This window comes from Diabrotica undecimpunctata, chromosome 9, assembly GCF_040954645.1.
Source record: "Diabrotica undecimpunctata isolate CICGRU chromosome 9, icDiaUnde3, whole genome shotgun sequence".
In the NCBI taxonomy this organism is placed as follows: Eukaryota; Metazoa; Arthropoda; class Insecta; order Coleoptera; family Chrysomelidae; genus Diabrotica; species Diabrotica undecimpunctata.
The window spans coordinates 93,454,321-93,468,622 of record NC_092811.1 but is presented as its reverse complement, the minus strand read 5'-3'; positions in this window follow the sequence as shown (position 1 = coordinate 93,468,622).

The following is a 14,302-nucleotide window of genomic DNA, read 5'->3' as shown; positions in this document are numbered from 1 at the left end:
TCCTATTTTCGTTTATAATTCGGAAAATATTGATCCTAGAGAAAAAATTATGACAAGTTAAAAGTTTCGTTATTCAATTTTACACAATATTTCGTTAGCTAAAAATTGAAAATTTAATGTTTATTGTTGAAAACATAGCAATAATTGGAAAAAAAAGTACAGAAAAATGAACTTAATCCTTTAAATGTTTTTGACTTTCTAAACTTGACTTACAAGCTCCATATTCCGCCTAGAAAAACCTTTTAATATGTTTAAAACGTGTGCTAAATTTTGTTAAGATCGGTCGGATAGGTTTTTGCATAATAATTTTGCATCCAGCCTACTGAAAAAAAATCGCAAATTTTCAAATTTATAGTAGGCCCTAAATAAGGCCCTCAGATAGTTGCAAATTTTTTTACACATAAAGGAAAGCTTAAACTTTCAAACGCTTTTTGTAAAATTTAAATCGGTTTACTAGAAGAGCCTAGAAATTTTTTTAAAGTTTTAAACATTTTTTATATATATTAGGCTTATAAACCAATTGAATAACTTTACGAGCTTTAAACATATCAATTTCAAAATATATATACTTAAAGAACATGAAAAGACGCTTCTTTAAAAAAAAGATACATTCGGCTTACTGGTTGCCGAGATATTGAAGGTAAAAGTTGGCATACATTTGCCGTGAAACCATAAGTGATAGAAGACTCGTTTTTAAACAAATACCCTCGTCTTATCAAGTACTTTTTATATGAAAAGTTTTACGTAATGCGCTTTATGTCAACATCCATAAAAAAGACAAATAAAAAACTGTTTTCGCGTAAACTGTCGGTCGGAATGCATGAGAGGTGGTGGTGGGGGACATTCACTCGAAATGTGAATCGGCGAGTTCAAAATCATAGCGCGCGCTAAAAATTGCATTATCTTGGCTTCTTGTTAACCAATTTTACTTTTTTTTTTTGAATCGATGTCTCGGACGACAAGGATTTCAAATATCATATTTTCAAATAACATTTTTAATTGCAAATTGGGAAATTTGCAATAAACAATTGTATGTTAAACAAATAATTGCATTTTTTCTTCACGCATTTTTTTTGAGCTTGTAATTTATACATTGAAGTAAATTGTTACTTTTAGTAAACAAATATGTATTTATAAATTGTTAATAAATAATTTAAATTGTTAAAACAAAGGCGAACGAAAAATTTTTTTTTTTCATAAATAAACTTTATTTTGACTCAATCTCCAATAATTTTTTTTAAAGTCTTTTTCTTTTTTTGGAAGGATATGTTTAAAGCTCGTAAAGTTATTCAATTTGTTTATAAACCTAAAAAATGTTTAAAACTTTAAAAAATTTTCTAGGCTCTCCTAGTAAACCGATTTGAATTTAACAATAAGCGTTTGAAAGTTTGAGCCTTCCTTTATATGTAAAAAAATATGCAACTATCTGAGAGCCTTATTTAAGGCCTACTATAAATTTGAAAATTTGCGATTTTTTTCCAGTAGGCTGGATTGCAAAATTATTATGCAAAACCTATCCGACCGATCTTAACAAAATTTAGCACACGTTTTAAACATGTTAAAAAGTATTTCTAGGCGGAATATGGAGCTTGTAAGTCAAGTTTAGAAAGTCGAAAACATTTAAAGGATTAACTTCATTTTTTGTACTTTTTTTTCCAATTATTGCTATTTATTCAACAATAAACATTACATTTTCAATTTCTAGCTAACGAAATATTGTGTAGAATTGAATAACGAAACTTTTAACTTCTTATAATTTTTTCTCTAGGATCAATATTTTCCGAATTATAAACGAAAATAGCAGCAAAAAAATGAGAAATTTTCAATTGTTTTCAGATTTTGTTAAATAAAAAATTTAGCACAGGGTTTGCGACTGGCGCATATGGTGATTATCGATATTGGGCACATCCTGAAGGGATTTCGACAAAAAAATAACTTCCTATGAAAAATGTTAATCATGGTCTGAATTTCTACAGATCCCGCCTAGTCTATTAGTCTAAACGTTAATACTAAATGTGACCAAAATATACTAAGTATCATTAACACAATCTTATACAAGCAAAATACTTTAAGTTGCTTTAAATGGATCTTACTTTTATGATTTTTTATAAACAAAACAAATTCTTCTACAAAAATCCTTAATGTTTATTTAAAAGGTTTACATTGTAAAATAATAGCGACCTAGAATGCAAAAGCTACTAGAGAAATCAGTTTAGAGCACATAGCCGATATTGCACAAATATATTTAACAAAATGATGCAATGCAATACAGCTAAAAACCGTTAAGGTATTTTAAACGATTTTTGCTGTTTATCACAATGTTTTTCGGGGAATAGCTTATGCAGTAAAAACTAGATAAGTACACCTAATTTGTTTTGTCACTGTTTTGTGTTAAATAGTCATTGTAACGAATAAACCTCACGTGTTACTTTCCTAAGGTTTACGATGTTTTAGTCAATAAAATGATGTCAAGTGGCAAAAGTATATGTGAAAAATTATTAATGGCGTTAGAAGAGGAGAACCATAATTTGGGTATTTAATTAGTGTGTTCTAATATTATTTTTAATTTTACTAAAAGTAAGGTTATGTGTAGTAAAAATTATGTATTTTTATTTTAAAAGATTTACTAAACGGAATGCTGCTAGCACTTGAAGGCTTCTTATTGGAGTAGTTCTAAAGGCTCCAAAGATTAGTCGTAGAGATGTGGTCATATAAATTTAGAATAATTTTAGTACCTGAAATCCATCTATGATTGTATAAAACTCTTAGTAAGTTTATTCTTTGTTCACAGGATTTGATAAAATTATTGATATGTGAAGTCCATGTGAGTTTTGAGTCAAATATTACACCCAAAAATTTTATTTCGCGGATTCTTTTCAGAGAATGACCATTAAGACTCAAGTTTTAGTTGTATTCCCCTCTTCTTTTGTCAAAAATTATTATTTTAGTCTTCTCAATTAAAAAAGTTATACCAGTCTCTAAAGAACACTTTTCTAAGCTGTTTAATGTTCTCTGTAAAATTGTGTAGCAAATTCTATTATCTTTATCTTTTACAGGAAACTCGTGGTTTGTTATATTATTTATTGCGATTAAGAATAATAATGGACTTAAGGCCGATCCTTGAGGAATTCCATTATGGAGTGATTTCGATGTTGACATGAATTCATTCGTTTTTACTTATATGGGCCTATTTTGAAGAAAGTTTTTGGTAAAAGCGAGAAAGTTACCATTTATTTTCCAGTGTTTTTCATTATTTTGAGGATATAATGCGTCCATGTTGTGTCGAAAGCTTTTTTGATGTCGAAAAATTTTGCCGATTACTTTTTGTTCATTTGTAAATGTTTTATGAATTTCGAAATCTAGTACAACAATGTTATCAGCTATCGATCTGTCTATACGGTATCCGCTTTGTATTGGAGTAGAAAGTTTTTTCTTTTTCAAGTGCCATTTAATTCTTTTACTCAATATTCTCTCCATTGCTTTGCAAATGTTACTGGTGAGCGATATTGGACGGTAGGAGGATGGTAAGTTTTTTGGCTTCATTTTTAAAAAAGCAATTATAATTACTTGACTCCATATTGAAGGAAACGTTTTATTTGTGTAAATATTGTTAAAGATGTCAACTAAAATTTTCTTTACTATTTCAGGTAGTTTCTCAATAAATGATATTGGAATATCATCAGGTCCTCAAGAAGTTTTTTTAGCATTGCCTAGGCTTTCGTTTAACTCGTCCAGTGTAATCGATATATTGAGAAGGCATAAAATGTCTTCTATTTTGATTTGTGACAATTCGATTTTTTCTTTGTGTTTTAAGAATGTAGAGTTATATTGATTATTCTCGAATATAATTGATAGTGATCAGCTAAGATTTCCACGATTTTTAGTTTATCTGAAGGAATTAAGTTATCTGTAGCAATGGTGTCGATATGATTAATTTTGGTTGAGCGTTTTATTTTCCTTATTTTCTGCCAAATATCACTTATTGGTGTAGATGAATTTATTGATGAGACATAATTGGTCCAGCTTTTGTTCTTGGATTTTTTGATTAGAAATCTGAATCTGGTTCTTAAGGTTCTAAATCTAGCTGTTAGTTTTGAGATTGTGTTTTTTCAATATATTAAAGGAGTGTTTTGTTTGTTTCAAAGAAGTTTCTATTTCGATATTTCACCAGGGTAGAGGCGTTTTCGTGGTAGCTTAAGTTTTTCCAATCGCTTTTCTGGCTGAATCTATTATGATATCATTAAAGTTTGTTATTGTGATGTTTATATCTTCTAATATTTTGAAGTCTTTCTGAACTGAACGAAAAGTTATTAAACTAGTGTACTTTTCCCAGTCTGCTGACTTTAATTTTGCTGTCAAATAAGTGTGAAAGTGTATTCCACTCAAGTAGTGGTGCTAAAGTTGAAATGTTGAGGGATAAATCGATGGTTGAAAACGTGCCATTGTATGAGTTGAAACGGGTATACATTCTTGTGTTTAATAGGACCAGTTTGAGGTTGTTAATTATTTCTGATAGAGTTTTGCCATTTTTATCAGTTTTCGCAGATCCCTAAGATTCGTTTTGACAATTTGTGTCAGCAAAAATTGATTTAGGAGATGGAATCTGTTCTATCACTTTTTGTAGTTCTAGAAGTAAGGATTTTTTCGGATGTGGTAAATATACACTGCAAATGTTGATTTTGAAATGATAAACTATTGAGACTGTAACAGCTTCCAGATTTGTATCTAATGAAATTTCTTTGGACTCGACCGTAGATTTTACAAATATGCCAATACCACCGCTAGCTATTTGCTGCACAAATTTTCGATATGGCTGTAAAAGCCATACAAATTCTATTGAACTATGAATTTGGTTCTTGGATAGAGTTGCCGTGCTTTCTTCCTCAGTAATAGAAGAGTTGTCTGTTCCATGTATCTTTTTTAAGATCCTTGAAATGTTGTTTCTTAATACGTCAGTCGTTTGTGTTTGCGTGTGCAATTTGCGCTAAGTCCTTCTAGGTCATTTATATAATCCTTGGGTACGTTTTCAGGAAACTTTGAACCTACAGCTTTTGTAATATGGTGGCATAGTTCTATGTATTTTACTGTGTAAGGAGTAGTAGCTAACGATAAAATGACTTCTATAGGTTTCATTGAGGTTTCGATGTTCAAAGCTTTTTTAATTCTTCTAGGTGCATATTTCTTTGGAACAGAAATTATTATTTTTTGATTCTCTGACTATAATTTCAGGAAATGTTGATACTTGTCTTTTTATAGAGGTATGTGATATTATAATGGTATTATTGGATAGTGATTCGGGTAGGTCTTGTGAGTTGAAGGAGGTATTTGGTAGTGGTCTGGTTAAAGAAGTAGGAGGAGTACTGGATTGATGAGCAGTTGGGGTTTCTGATGTAAGGGAAGTTTTATTTATTGGATAATTTTCTGTTTCCGAAATATTAGTGTTCATAGATTGAGATGGCTAGTTAATATTTTTTGTATTAATTGGTTCGATAGTGCAGTTTTAATCTTTGTGTCCTGTGGTATTACATTTAGAACAATATAGGCCATCTAAGGACAGATAAATTTTGTAGGGAGTAGTCATGAGATACTAGAAGTGAGTTTGGGATATGATTATTAGTTGTTGGAGCAACAAATATTTAACGCCCAAAGCTTAATATATGATTGTATTCAGATTCAGGCATGCCAACTTTTAAAAATGTTATTTTAGACATTACAATAAGCTCCAATTTTTTGAGCTTTTCTTCGATAATAGTGTTTTAAATACTGAAGCAGACATTTGATATCACTAGTCGGCTCGCAGGAGTAATTATTATTCTAATTTCTATGTCGTTTCCTTGTATAGAAATGGATTTGTGATTGTGTAATAATTTTTCTACGATTGTAGTATTACTGAGATAAATGCTTACTCTGTTATTTGAGATTCTCGACACGAAGATGATATTTTTTGGTTGTACTAAAGTTCCTATTGCTGTTATGGGTTTGTGTATTTTTATATCCGGAACTGATGATAAAACAATTGCTTGGTCTTTGGATGAAAAGTTCAAGTTGCTTACGGCATTAGAGTAGGTTAATGTTAAAGAAGAGGTTGGTGCTAACGATGTTAATAATGGTTTGGTGCTTACTGTGTCAGTTTTTAAATCGTTATCCATTTTTAATTTTTATTTTGTTCATTTAATCGTATTAACACAAGAGCCGCTACTGACTTACGGTAATTAAGCCGGCTTATCGGCGTTTTTATTTAAAACAAAAATAGACCTTCTGTTGTTTAGTTTTTAATAAAATCCTTTAAATGGCTTTATATGAATCAAATAAAAATTGTACTTACAATTTTTCTCTTCTGTAATTAGAAAACACTTTAATTTCACTCTTAGTACAAACTTGTATCTAAAGTTTTGGTATAAACCAACAAAAAACACGTTTCTACTCGGAGCGGAAAATCGACACTTTTCTAATGAGTACCTTTTTCAAACCCTAAAAGAATTTTAAACAGATTAGGTTGTGTACAAATATATTTTGCATACTCCGTATTTCTGAGCGTAATACGCAGTTAATTGTTATTTTGAATTAACAATTTTTTACATTAATAACTTGACTCTTATCCGCTTTTCGAATTTAAGATTTTAAATTTTATAGCATGATAATAAGTCGCAATAGGTCATGGCAATAATACAACCTACAGATATTTTGGAACAAGTTAATGTAACAGTACAATCTTTATTGAGCAAAAAAGCTAAAGAAAAGTACAAAAACAGTATTTACATTTTCAGCAATGGGAAGAAAAGCATATTCGTACTTACTCAGAAAATGTTATTTTAAGGTATTTTTCGATATTAGCAAATACATTTAAAGCCTCTACATTGTGGTCTAAATATTTGATGGTACCAACCATGCTTCAAATAAAAGAAAATTTGAATATTAAATACTCAAAATTAAGTGCTTTCTTGAAAATACAAGGGACATAAAGCTTATAAGACAAAAACCTTATCCAGAGAGGAAGTAAATAAATTTTTACTAGAAGCCCCCGATGATATTTCCAAGAACTAAATAATTATATTAAAAAAATAACAGCAAATATTGCATAAGAAATAGATTGTATTCACAATTCCGCAAAGTTGACATATATGTAAGTCATGGTAGCTCAACGAACTGATGCGCCACTCATTTTTTAATATTGCATTGTAGGTGCCAGTTTGAATCTCAGCGGCGCCAAATATTTTTTAATTCTTTCTTCTTAGTTTTGTATGTACTCCTCATTTTCGAAACTTCAGGAGCATGCAGGTTTAACGAGCTCGTTAAAATGGTCACTACAGCTGTTAAAGATAAAGGTTAGATGTTAATAGTAAACATACCAAATACTAAAAAGGGAATAGCCCTAATTATATTTATATTAGGAAATTTATATCGTTACGTCCTAAAATGGATAAGTCACGTTTATTTGTCGGCTATAGAGAAGGAAAATGTACCAAAAAACTGGTTGTAAAAAATTCTGTTGCTAAAATTCATACAAAAATTGCAGAAATATTAAAACTGCTTAATGCTATAAATTATACCGGACATATTTCTAGGTTGGTCAACCAATCCCCTGTAGAAAGAGTGACCTACTACAACTACCTCGGCAGCATAATAAATGAAGAATGAACCAACAACCAGGAGATTAGAGCACGCATCGGAAAAGCTAGATCCACCATCAATCGGATGGGGGCCTTTTTCAAGAGTCACAACCTCTCTCATGATACAAAAGTAAGAATGCTGCGATGCTACGTCTTCTCTGTCCTTTTTTATGGTGTTGAATCGTGGATCTTGAACGAAGATATGTGCAGAAAACTGAAAGTATTTGAGATGTGTTTATATCAGAGAATGCTTAAGATCCCGTGGACTAACCGAGTCACAAATGAGGAGTTCCTTAGAAGAATGAATAAGACCCGAGAGGTACTAACCACCATCAAATCTCGAAAGTTACAGTTCTTAGGACATATTATGCGAAATGAATCCAGATATGCTCTCGTTCAAGCCATCCTGCAAGGAAAAATATTTGGAAATCGAGATCCAGGAAGAAGAAGAACCTCAGAATCTGGTGCAATACAACATCTGTGCAGCTTTTCCGCGCTGCTGCAGATAAGAGAAAGATTGCCATGATGATCATCAAGAAGAAGAAGATATTTTCAAAAGAACCTCTGCAAGTTTCTTCTTAGGGTGCCTGTCCATTCCGAACGTTGACTTTTATTCTGGCTATGATGACTTTGTTGGTTACTATACGAAATAGCTGTGTTTAGGTGTTTCTATGCTCTTAGGTTAGCAAGCCAGGATATTCTTCTTGGTCCTGGGGCTCTTTTTCTTTAAATTCTACCTTGCAAAATGCATTGAAGTAGCTCATATCTGCCTTGATGTCTCATTATATGTCCCAAATACTGCAGCTTATGGCCCTTCACGATGTTTACCAAATCCGCTGTTGTGTTCATACTTCGCAGTACTTCTTCACTGGTGACTTTGACTGTCCATGGTAACTGCAGGATCCTTCTGTATAACCATAGCTCAAAAGCCTGAAAATTTGATAGAGTTTCCACCTTCAATGTTTACGTTTCTACTCAGTACAGAATCACTGAGTACACGTAACATTTAAGGAGCCTTATTTTGTTTCTAGGGTGAGGTCATGGCTCTTGAACACAAAGCTCATAGTCAAGAATGCACTTTTTACATTTCCGCTGCGACATTTAATCTCTTGGGTATTATCCCACGACTCATTGATTATAGTTCCTAAGTATTTGTATTAACTAAAAAATCAAGTTTATCTGGAGCAGATATTCTTGTTTAAAAGCAACACGAAGGATGGAAGTCTCCGAATGTCGCTAAAGGGTATGTAGAGCAATCTCTTGCAAAATGCGAAAAATATCGGACCAAATTATGGGAGTCACTGAAGTTATAGAAGTAGATTGTAATCAGCCAAATATAAGTACTTTCGGGGGATACCAAGTGTATAATAAAACTGTTAACTCCAGCTCTCCCTTCTAGTGCTATTCAAATATCCACTGCTCAAAATTGCACATTTAACATTAATATAAATAATTACCCAACTACAAATTAAACATATTTAAGGACCCAATTATGAAAATACAGTTATAATGTACCTTTGTTGGTTTTAGTTCTCCAATAAATATTGTTAGTTAGTTTTATAAATAAATTATTTAAAAATGACTATTTCACTAGACTATTTTTAACTGACAAAACGTCATAGAAACGCCACGTTTCCTACTGACAAAACTCCTTCCTGTCTTTGGTTTCTCAGCGACAAAATTATGACAGATTGTTTTTTGACTAGTTTGACAAACGTAATTGAGGTGTAATCAATTTTGGACAGATATAACGAATCCAGACCATAAATCCCGATCTGGATGCTAATCAGGTGAATACTGACAGGTGATGAACTTTTGACAAAATCACTTGACTGACGTCTCGTGATTCAACTGTCAAAATTTAATTCGTATCAAAAAACAAATAATAACAAACAAACTTTCATACCAGTCGAAAATATTGCCGGTAAAATTTTTTCTCTTATGATATTACACTACCGAGCATAAAATTAGGGTCACCCCGTAATTTGAAATTATTTTAGAAATTATTATTCTGTTTTAACTATTTTCGGTTGTAACATAGTTTACTAACGGATTGCTTAAAGAAAACAATGTTTTTGTTGTTTAAAGTTTATTAAAAATAATGGAAATTAAGAATTTTCCTTTGATATACTAAATATTGAAAAGGGACAATTTTAATTTGATGTGCTTTTTGTTGAAAAAAATAAACTTTAACTTCAGTAGCGACTATTCCCTCCTCTGGCAGTAATAACAGCTTGCAAACGACGAGGCATGCTTTGATTATTCCATTCTTGCACCAATATGTCGCGAAGCTCTCTCGAATTTCTGGGGGCCGGCACATGACTCCGTAAACGTCTCTTCATCTTATCCCAAACATGTTCTATGGGATTGATATCTGGACTGCGAGCAGGCCAAACAAATCGTGTGATTTGAACCTCGTCAAGATACGCAGTAACTATCCTAGCAGTATGGGGCCGTGCATTATCATGTATAAATGTTGCGTTGGCTCCAAGAATAACCATAAACGGTAAAACATGGTCTTCCAGAATCTGTGTCAGGTACCTATGCGCTGTCAATGTCCCATTCTCGATAAAGACTAGCTCCGTGCAAGCATCAAACGATATGCCTCCCCATGCCATAACTGACCCTCCACCAAATGGAAGACGCTCGGCAACACATGCTTGAGCATATCTCTTGCCTGAACGTCGCCACACTCTTACACGTTTGTCTGAGCCCGTAAGACAGAATCTCGATTCATCGGAAAATAATACACGACTCCAATCCTGCACTGTCCAAGCCAAGTGTTCTCGTGCAAAATTCAATCTGGCAATTCGGTGTTCACGGGAAAGCGGCGGTCCAGTTACTCTAGTTCGAGAAGATAAACCAGCAGCATGACGTCGTCTCCTAACTGTCCATTCACTTATGTTTACATTTCTCACTTCTTGTAGATGATTTCGAAGAGAAACTGCCGTGACCGTTCGGTTTCTCAAAGCACTAGAAACGACAAAGCGGTCATCTCTAGCTGTTGTAATCCTGCCTCGCCCTGAACCAGGTCTTCGAGTAAGCAGACCGGTCTCTTCGTACCGTTGCCATACTCGTTGCACACTCGAGAGACTTACACCAACGTTTCTCGCAGTTTCGCGCTGACCGTGGCCATCTTCTAACGCCGCCACAACAGAATTTATGCTCATTGCAATATACTGACAGTGATAACAATACCCAAACAATTTACAATTGACGTTAAAACTATAGAAACAAAAACTGTGCTGATAACACATTTCATCTCAAACGCTTGTCGAAACAACAACGACAACATTTTTTTTTTTCAAGAAATCCATTAGTAAACTATGTTACAACCGAAAATAGTTAAAACAGAATAATAATTTCTAAAATAAATTCAAATTACGGGGTGAACCTAATTTTATGCTCGGTAGTGTTGGCGACAATATGTTGGTAGTTCTGGAATGGCGACCAAGGCAAGAGGCATATCGAAGCAGAGGACGACCACCGACTAGATGGACGGATGATATCAAGCGCATCACCACAAACTGGATGGCAAGAAGCACAAGATAGAAATAGGTGGAAAATTTTACGGGAGGCCTACGTTCAGCAGTGGACAAATATAGGCTAATTGATGATGAGTGTATATACGAAAAAATTACTTGTTATTTGAGGGAGGTGGAAACATCATACGTATAACATGGGAGTAAAGTGCCCTTTCCTCGCTTAAATGATTACTGCCCGACGCTAGTAAACTTCATTCTCGGGAGGGAGATATGGCGCCATATTATACAAATAGCTATTAAGAGTTTTATTTGTTTACCATTTGTAATGGACTTATGGATGCACACTGTGTGGGTGTACTAGACTAAGTAATATAACAATAATACAAAGATTCCAGAATAAAATACTGAGAAATATTGTAGATGCTCCTGGTATGTGACAAACAGTGACCTCGATAAGAACCTAGGGATGGAAACTGTGGACATATTCATCAAGAAGATGGCAGGACAAAGCCTTTTGAACTAGTTTGAGTGATAGGTGATAGTAAAAAGCAGAGCATAGTGCTTGTGAGCGTGTGCATGTTAGAGTAGTGCACTATTTTGTTAGGATAAGAGACCTTAATTTTAAGGAACAGTAGTAATTTAAGTTAAATTAAAATTGCTCATTGGTCATAATTTTTTATAAATAAATCTTTGAAAAAATACCTATTCAATAATTTTTCACTTGTAGCGAAAAATATTCATATTCAAACATATTTTAGAGTTTTAGTCATAAAATATTGTTTTAGTCATTTTTATGTGATTTTAAATATTGAGGTTCCGCTGGACCCTTCGTCAAAACTTTTGTGAATATTAGATCACGTCACCAGTTAAGGACTAAGTTAATTACTTTTAATTATAACAATACATAAATAACTACTTTATCAATATTAATAAAACCAGATCTAATTACTACTTTTTAAAAGCAAAAACAAACGACACGACCTCACGCCAACATAATTGCGCCGATTGCACAATGTGCAATAAAAAAAACACCAATCATGCAGTTCGCTTTTTAAAATTTATTGTAGTGCACGAGACCCAGATAAAATCGACTACTTCAGTATCAGCATAATTTATTATCCCGGCATAAAAAATTCTTTGATGACTTGTTGACATTTTATCAGATGCTAACTTTGATAAATACGTCGATCAAAAGGTAATAAAAATATAAAATATGTATTGTAAAGATTTAAGCGGCAATATCTTTCTTTTAAAATGCATCTCACATAAGCTTTTGTTATTTGTTAGGCTCTTATTCATTATACTGACTTTTATATTGAGTTTTATTTTCACATTTTCTATATGTTTTTTTAGATGTCATAGATGTAGGATAATGATTTTGCAATATTTTTATATTTTTAGGTTGAGTTTCTTTTTTGAAAATTTCCGACCGAAGTGGCAATTCTATCTTCTAACAGGTTCTGTAGCACGTAAATTCTATGGCGTCCTTCTTTTCTTCGGTCCATAATTTCACCTTCGTTCCAAACGAAATATCAAACTGAAAAGTATTCATAATAATGGCCTAAGACTATGTAAATACATAAAGTAGTGTGGAGGTCACCAGCTCAGAAAACGTAGAGCCAAATAGATTACGTACTAATTAAAAAAAAGAAAACAACCGTAAATGACGGATATTAGAGCATTTAAAGGTGAGTGTACAGACTCACTTCACTTTATGGTCACTGCCAGTCACAAATGCTAATATATCAAATATCAAAGTTTAGTGATCGTAAAGTCCAAAAAATATCAATAACGAAGAGTTGTGTTAAATGATTAAGTACTGAAATTAAAATAAGGCACTAAGTTAAACTATAGCTTCTTTTCAACATCATCAGTGCATTTAAAATAAGATTTACATAATATAGAAATTATTTCAAAGTCAATGGAAGACGAAGAGATAGAAATGGCTTTTTTTAGATATAGAAAGGGCATTTAATAATGTTACAACCATCTCTTTTATAGGGACTATGAGTAGACAAGGCGCACCTGCGGTAATATGCAGATGGATAAGGGCATCTCTGGAGAATAGGACAGTAATATCCACTCTGGGCAAAGCAACCATCAGAGCAAAATTAGGTGGAGGCTATCCACAAGGAAGAGTTCTGTCCCCTCTACTTTAGGCAACCTTATTAGATGATCTCAGAAATCTGTCCACAGAAGGCTGTTACTGTCTAGGATATGCTGACGATATAGCAGTCGTTGCCAGGGGTATATTTGATCAGGTGGTATCTGAGAGAATGCAAGCAGTCCTAAATATAGTTGACGACTGGTGTAAACAAGAGAGACTGAGAGTAAATGCTCAGAAAAAACAAATCGTCAATGTCACCAAAATAAGAGCACTATAAAGCCTAAAACCACCGATGCTGGGAGGAACAGAAATTTTATTTGGCAAAAAACACCAATACCTTGGGGTGTATTTTGATCATAGGCTTACATGGAATACTCACATTCTAAAAACCATACAGAAAGCTACTCTGTCCCTGGGTAATGTAGAAGAATGTGCGGTAAGAATTTGGGACTTAATCCCAAAATGACTCTATGGTTATAGACAGGGGTTATTAGACCAATGATAACATATGGCTCGATGACGTAGTGGACAAAGACGCAGCAAGTGGGAGCAAGAAGGCTACTTTTTTTTTTTTTTTTTCGTCTTTATAGAGTCTGGAATCTTCAAAAGACATCTCAGTCCAGGGCGCCGCCTGACTAACTTTATTGCAGGATTCGTTCTTCGTACTCCCGGCGATAGTTCCCGAGGTACTTTAAAATTCCCTCTCGTCGCCGAGTCTACGCCGAACGCCTACCTGCTAAACCAGACCCTCCTCTGTCATCCAGCGATCCGGAAGCGGAATGGCCGCTGTAACGCCGGCATCACTTCCGAATCACTACCTTTATTCATTCATTCTCCATTCATACACATCCACACTCTATTCATCAGCAAAGAGGTTCCCTGTCTCCTTCCAGGTAGCGCATAGAAGACACTCATCGCTCCTAGTTCGGCATTATTTCCAGATGGGCATTTCCTCCTTCCCCACAGTCTGACTCACGCATTCCAACTCACACAGTGTGAGCCACTTTTCTAGCTTCACCTTTCAGCATCATTCACATTTACCTTTAGCGTTGGTTTAGCAGTCTTTCTTCCTCTTCCTTTTTCTTGATCACTGCACGGAT